This window comes from Coffea eugenioides, chromosome 7 (genome assembly GCF_003713205.1).
Source record: "Coffea eugenioides isolate CCC68of chromosome 7, Ceug_1.0, whole genome shotgun sequence".
Lineage (NCBI taxonomy): Eukaryota > Viridiplantae > Streptophyta > Magnoliopsida > Gentianales > Rubiaceae > Coffea > Coffea eugenioides.
This window is the reverse complement of record NC_040041.1, coordinates 35,862,247-35,869,948: the sequence shown is the minus strand read 5'-3', so window position 1 is coordinate 35,869,948 and position 7,702 is coordinate 35,862,247. Positions and strand designations below refer to the sequence as shown.

The 7,702-nt window shown below is 36.6% G+C and overlaps 2 long non-coding RNA genes across 2 annotated transcripts; both read right to left on the bottom strand.

Annotated features, from left to right (window-relative positions):
* Positions 1–420: 420 nt before the first annotated feature.
* LOC113778740 lies at positions 421–1,711 on the bottom strand. Its single transcript, XR_003469315.1, has 3 exons — positions 1,627–1,711; positions 922–1,019; positions 421–771 (listed from the first exon to the last, which is right to left on the bottom strand). It is a non-coding gene; the product is annotated as an uncharacterized LOC113778740 (long non-coding RNA).
* Positions 1,712–4,089: 2,378 nt separating this feature from the next.
* LOC113777534 lies at positions 4,090–4,718 on the bottom strand. Its single transcript, XR_003469194.1, has 3 exons — positions 4,495–4,718; positions 4,281–4,378; positions 4,090–4,159 (listed from the first exon to the last, which is right to left on the bottom strand). It is a non-coding gene; the product is annotated as an uncharacterized LOC113777534 (long non-coding RNA).
* Positions 4,719–7,702: the final 2,984 nt, after the last annotated feature.

Sequence of the window (7,702 nt, the reverse complement as noted above, 5' to 3'; positions counted from 1 at the left end):
TCGTGTCAAACTTTGAGCAAATTTTGACTGAAAATTTATGAGATAGCTTTATTAGTTATAGGATTTAGTTAGAACATAATGAAAATTATCGTTTGAAGCTTCCTTTTCCACTTGGGAGTTTACTTCATTTTAGCATGCTACAAACTAGGAGAAAAAGTAGGAATTGAGACGGCTGGTTTTCTCGCTTGACTAGTACTTCTGAAAGAAAAGAATTTTGGGGGACCTGGGGGAGGGAAGGGTCATGACTCTTTGCTTCAAACTAGAAGGCATGGACCGCGCATTGCGCGGTGGCAATTTATCATGAATGCCCATAAAGCATCTGTAATATGTAATATAATTTGAAAAATAAAAAAGAAATTGACTTCGTTAGATAACACAAGCCAATTACTAATGCACATCAACAATATGACAAGCATTTCAAAAACTAATATACGGCCTCAAATAATCACAAACTTGTCAAAGAAAGCTAGATACATATAGTATGAGAAAACTTGCACCCTTTTCACATAGGCAGCATATACAGTTTGCCTTAGTAGCTAAAAAGAAGACTATTATGTTACATTTCTCTATTTTGACACTTGCTATAACGATTACATGCAACAGAAATTCACTTCATTAAGCATAAACAACTATGAGGTCACTTGTCAGTCGCCATCAGCAACACAAACTGAGCCAAATTGCACTTGAGCCTAGGTTTTGAATGCCTTAGAAGTCCCATGATAAATCTACACCATAAGCTTTCTCCTTTTTAGATGTAAGTATCAGCCCATCCTATTAAAATTACAATAGGGAACAGTTAGTTATCATCCTATTTATACCAGTGAAGAACCAAAAACACAACAAATGAAATCAAGGTTTTAAGAAAGTAAAAGTTAGCTTGGAATCTATGAAGCCCGACCATGTAATGCTCAATATAAATACCTTCAATATCATAGTTGAAGCCCCAACCAAGTTTTTTCCTTGTTGAGAGTGTAATTTGAGTTACAATCATGAACACCCAGTGCAATGTGGATGGATGGCTTCAAAACAGAGAACCATATCAGCCATTTCATTAACGCTTACCATTTCATCCCTACCACTAATAAAATTGAAGAATATTAAGTTAAGATTAACTTTTAAGTTAATAGGGAGAATTATAGTGTGTATACTCAACCAAGCATAACTACACAGATACATAATCAGTATTCTTAAATAGAATTTCACTTTCAATTAAATAATATAGTGTATGCTCAACCAAACATAACCACACAGATATGAACCAAAGTTGGAACAGTAGAACCCCCTTTGGCTCTATGTCTTATATGTTGAAAGTCCAACTCAAAGAAAAAAAAATGGGAAAATAAATGGCCAGACCCTCTTTAGTGCTTGGAAAATATCGATATCACCTAAGAGCACCTTCAATGCACGCAAAAATAATGTTATAAAATTGGTAGACTACAACAGGCATTGAATCAGATTCATTAAACTTCGTATTCATTAACAATTGCTTAATATCAAAATAAAGGCATGAGTTGAGGCATAGAAAAACCTAACATTCTTTGCTAGTATGTGCATTTAAATAAACCTAACAAATGGCATTTAACCAACAATATATCGCCTCAAGCATAGAAAATGATCTGTGTGTACCTCTATTTATTATAGTCCTTGTGTTCATCTCCTAATATGTATATGATAGCCATTGGCATAACAAAACTTCAGTAATCCTGCAACATTGTAGACTTGTAAATTAAAGATTCATTAGCTAAAATGAAACCTGTATTTTGGGCATACATGAGCAAATACCTTGGCCTTGCATTCAACAAACCAAAAAATTAGGTTGAGTGGCCATCTAGATTGAACCTAAAATTGGTTAGTAAAAGACCAAAACTTTAGAGCATGAACTAATTAAGTGAAAAAGTTGTACTGCTGCTACTTTGGTCTGAAAATCTGGAACAACTTGTAATTAAAAAAAAGCATGTTTTGTAATTAATCTTATAAGTAAATAACACTCACATGTGCTGTTATTCTCCTGCACATAGTGAACACTTAATAGGGAGGAAGTTTAAATATGTCTCTTGAAAAGCACTCTCTAAGACGATCATAGACTTATCTCAATGGATTTAAAAAAAAGGAAAAACAAAATCAAGGCACGATTCAAACATCAGTAAGAAAAAAGATTAAAGAAAGGGTCACAAGAAACTAACGCCAAATACCAAAATCTGCAAGCAAATTGGACACCATCTACCATAGTCTCAATACAGCTAGCCTACAAGGCACATTTATATAGCAATAAATCAAGAATTCTTGAATTTCAGAAACACAAAATTGGCATAAAACTTAAAACACACAAAACCATAATCATTCAGATCAAGTGAGAAAGGAAAAGCAAATGAACATAAAAAAATGAACTCAAAGAAAAAGAAAAAGAATTTAACACAGGGAACAAGCACCACAGGCCAACCGACACATTAGATTTGACTATCTATCTAATCTAATGTGATTCAATAGAAAATGAAATTAAACATATGCAAACTTAGTACAAAGAAATTAAAGTACATTGCAAGTGCTTCAATCAATTCATGAAAATAACAGTCCATTTTGATTGGCATCAAATAAAAAGCTTTTAAGAGAATTACTTCACCTGACATAGGTATTCTTTACCATCCAACTTTCTTGAAGTCAGGGTTCAAGCAAGTGAACTACGTATAGCATTATTGTCATGTCATAATAAATGCCTAATTTTAGATTCTTTTCAAGTAAAACCTAGCCAATGTCTCACAAGCACAATGTGTGCAGGAGGAAAAGAACAAAAAAACACTTGGGAAAATTAAGATACAGAATAAGGAATTGAGTAACAATGTAATCTGTGCCAAAGAACAAAAAAAATTAAGATACAGAATAAGGAATTGCAAACACAATATAATCTGTGCCAAATGGGGTCAAATAATTATAATAGAAAAACCAAACAAAGAATTTTGGTCACCTTCAAATCAAGGTGATGGATGTTAAACGAAGACTCCACAAAATCACAAACACCACTCAAATTACCAAATATCGAACAAGAAATAGAAAAGAGGTGAACTGTACATAAATAATAATTTTGAAATAATTGAGTGCGCAGACTTTAATTTCATTTTTTCGTTGTGGGAAATCGTTCTCTCTAAAATATCAGCCTTTTTTCTTGTCATACACAATAGTTGATTCAAGCGTCAAACAGAGCATTATCGGCAGTAACATTTTTTTCAAAATTCCATCGAACAACCCATTTTTCTACTTCTTAAAATTATTACTCCATAAGTGCATTGTTTCTATGCCGCTTAATGTCAGAAAAAGGGAGAATTCGAGCATATCACCAAAATATAATTTTTTTTCAAGAAAAAATGAAGTAAGGAGGGATTACCGATGGTAGAGCATGTTGCTTGATATGGCTAGCTGCTGATTGTAGTCATGGGGCTTTAATCATCTTTAGTTGCAACACAATTTTCATTCTAAAGAAAGGTTTAAATCAGTTACAATAATTTAAAAAAAAAAAGAAAAAAACACAAGGAAGTAAAACCATAGAATTACCAATGTTGAGTATAGGAATAGCCAACTAAGATGGCGATGGAGCTTTATTCACCATTAATCTCTATATTAACTATTTCTAATGAAAAAAATGCAGATCTGCTTGAGATCATATTAAAGAAAAAGATAGAAGCAAATATGAATATCAATAAAAGGAAAGAGAAAGAGATAAGATAATGAAAAGGAAAGAAGGAAATAAAAGGAAAGAGAAAGAGATAAGATAATGAGAAGGAAAAGAGAGATCAGAAAATTTTTTTGAGAACAAAGAGGAGCAGCAGACCAACAGAGGGAGAGCACAAAAACCGTAGCAGAAACTATAGAAAAAGAGAAAGGATCGGTAAAGAATTGAGATAAGAGAAAAGTTTGGAGAGAGAATCCTTATACTATATCACATGGGAGGCTCGTGAGGACGACCAAAAGCTTGTGAACAGTAACCCTCCTTCGGAGGGAAGCAGCAAAGGACGAAAATAGCAATTCTAGGCTTAAAATACAGAGAAAAGGCAAAACGAAGGATAGTCCTCAGCGGAAAGGAAGGTGAAGACTTACTACGAACGAGGAGGAGATGAACCAAACGGCTGGCAAGAACGAACCTCTCCCGAGAGCAAGACAGGAGCCACTCGAAAAGGGAAACAAAGGAAAAAAGAACAAAAAACATCAGTCCCTAGGTTAAAAATTACAAAAGGAAAACTCACAGCGAAGACCGCACCTCGCCTGAAAGGAAGAAGAAGAAAACTTACGATGGAGAAGGAGGAGGAGCACCGACCGGATGGCAGCTGATCTGGACAACTGAAACCAAGAGAACCCGAGCAACAGAGGACCGATACTCCTTGCGCGGCTCGAGAAGGGAAACAGAGAACAGAGGACAAAAACATCACCTTCAGGCAGAAAGCTCACAACGAAGATGTACTTCACCGAAAAGGAGAAAAAAAAATGAAGAAGAAGAAAACTCACAACGGAGGAGAAGAGGAGGAGAACCAAACGTCCGGACCACTGCAACCCAGAGAATGCGAGAGAACGAGGCTCGAGACTCCCTGCTTGGTAAGAAGAGAACCGGCTATCTCAACACGCTCCTGTACAAGGGGTAAGAACAGAGCAACATTGTCCAAAAAAGAAGGAGAGAGAGAATGCATTGGGAAGAAGGGGCATGTGATACTGCCAGATAGAGAAACAAGTCTATCAACGCGACAGACGACGCAGCAGGATGCGCAGCAGCAGGTTGAGAAACAAGTTTTTAATGCGAAGCAGCAAGAGGCACATGGGGTACCGGCAGAGGAGAAGAAGCGCACAATGCGCGAAGAAAACAATGCTCTCAATCACATGCGCGGCACGTGAGAGGACGACGAAAACCTCCAGGTCATCACAGCTCTTCGCATGTTATCTACTTATGTTGAAACTAGGAGGTGTGCACCGCGCATAAGCGCGGTGTGGATTTGAAAGATTGGCATGCCCAGTGTTGTTGAGTAAAGTAATAAGAAATTGGAAAGTAGAAAGTAAGAAATTTGGAAATTGTAATGAACAGCATATTTAACAGATAATTAAAAAAACATTAATACTAATGAACGTAGATTTAGAAAACAGAATAAGTAGGTCTTCAGTGATTAATGTTGAGATCATTGATGTTGAGGTTGTCAACGTTGTGAACTTCATCCATAGCGTAGTAAGTGATCATTTGATAAGCTGAGCGTCTGGTCATTCTGAACTTTGATGTGGAGGGTTTGATGTAGCATGTAAGTATTTTTCCGTGGAGAATTGTTTGGAGATGCTGAGTTATATTTATATTCTGGTGAGAATAAAGTGTGAAAGGAATATAATAAGTTGTTGGGAAAAAGAGACCGAAACAAGTGATGCATAAAAGAAAATAGGTACTTACCTCCATTTGCAAATAGAATAGTTCAGCAGTTGAAAATTGAACTAGCTTTTCGGCTTCAGAGCCCATAGCAGTAAGACATAGAGTGCCAGTTGAATCCGTGATCCAAATCGAAATGCAAGCCCTAGAATTAATGAGGTGATGTACATGCGATTGGAGGTATAGATTGAGTAAGATAAACAGGGTATATTATTTATAAGTACCTGGGTTGGAGATCAACATTAGCTTGGCAGTATTTGCAAGTTATTTTCCGTTCATCTACACAGTTGTTTGGGTGATAACAATTGGGACAAGCTATGTAGGTAAAATCTTGAGGTTTACAATCAAGCTCGACGACACCTCTAATCCATGCAGTCCTTGGTTTCTACATAGAATAATAAAAGCAATAGGAGGAGCAATAGGGAAATATTAACAAGGAAATATGAAAAAGAAGTTAAGATGTGAAATTGGCCAGTAGTATAAGAATTTTACGAAGTGAAGCAGAGCGGCTATGTCATGGATTTGATTGTACTGAGGGGGAGGAAGAAGGATGTGCGGATTAGTATAACTGTGTTCATGGACCATCTGTGCTAGCTGAGGCGCGTTGTGATGATACCTAAAATAAGAAAGGAAAAGTTAAGGTGGAACAGAGTAATTGGAATGATGGAACATAGAGCGCCTAAAAAATTCTGACCAGTGATGCAGATCCGTTGCTTGTTGTACTATTGGAGATATCAAAATAGTGGTCGAATCTTGAGTTGAAAGACTAAGATCTGGGATATAAGGGAAAAAAAGGAAGAAAATATGAACAGCAAGATGAACGAAAAAGATTTTTTTGCTTATAAGTGTGATGGTGTTTTTTAAATAATAAATAGTAGGTATTTGGTTACAGTTCTGTGTTGTGACTTTCATTCTTATGCCAATGATGACTGGAAAATCGTTTTGAACAGCTGCAATTGCAGGACCATTGGCTTGTTGGAAGTCATTCTTCAAAGTTAAAATGAATGGCCTCATGCTAGCAAAAACAGGAAGAATAAATATGTATGTGAATAGTTTGTTCGGATATATGATGTATGGAATAACTAAATGAATTAGCAGGTAAGGTTATTACTCTCGATCGGCAATGACATAGTCTCGAGCAATGGATGTTTCTCTGTCAGAAGTGATAGTTTTCACAGGTAAAGCATGTAGTACAATTCCCATGACATCTAAGGAAGTTTTAAAAAAAAAATCAGGATGCTAGTAATTTGTTGGCAGGTGGACAAGATATCGCATGGTGTGAGGACTAACTTACTTATAAGCTGATCAGTGTCAGCAATTACGGCTAATGTAGAGAAAGAATGTAGCTGGAAATGAAGAGGAAGAGAAGGCTGACCAGCCTGTTGAATTTCTTCAATTAAAGTATCTTCAGTAGCAATGAAATGAAATGGATATTGACTGATGGCAGTATCAGTAATTGGCGGAGAAACCAAAGCTCCAGAGATGTGGTATGTTTTAAACGGTACAAGCAGTTTAGTTGTTTGATCGAGAATGCTCTGAGGAACATGCATTTCGACTGTTGTACCCTGTGATTAGCAAGTATTAAATTGTATTGAAGTTAGTTTGATGATTTGAAGGTAAAAGGAAGACTTGGATATATATTACCTCTGCGTCAGCAAGCACAAATGTTTGAAATTGTTGCTGAAGAATTGAGCTAGACTTCACATGTGTTGCTTCAATTGCCTGGACAGTAACTCCCCAGTGTTTCAAGGACGGATGAATAGCAGACAAAGGCATGGTAGAAGGGTTCATCTTACGGGTATTGTTTAGCAGGATGTAGTTTGAAGAGAAGATTGAGCGTGCTGGGTATTTGCAGAGGAAATTAAATGTGATTTACTGGAAATTAAATGTATTGAGCGTGCTGTCTTTTTTCTTAACAAGCCTGGCTTCACGTCTCCGGCACAAAAGTGCAGCCTTGGCATCTGGAGACATTTCGGCATAGCGCTTTCGGCGCAGAGAATTTTTATCCATTTCACTAAGATAACTAAGGAAGAACATTCCAGATACGATGACTTTGTAAGAACCGACAATAAGCATAAAAGAACATAGCAGAAACCAAGGGAAAGAACAGGAGCACATGCGAATTGGTGTAAGAAATTAAACAATCAAAGGATGAAGACATGCATGAGCACGATGTACAGTACAAAAATGCAGGAAGCGAAAAGGATAAAGAAAGATTAAACAATGCACCAAGCAAAAACACTAAAGAAAGCATGAAGATTCTCAAGAAGCCATGCATGCTGGGGAAAATACGTAAAGTACGGAATGACCAGG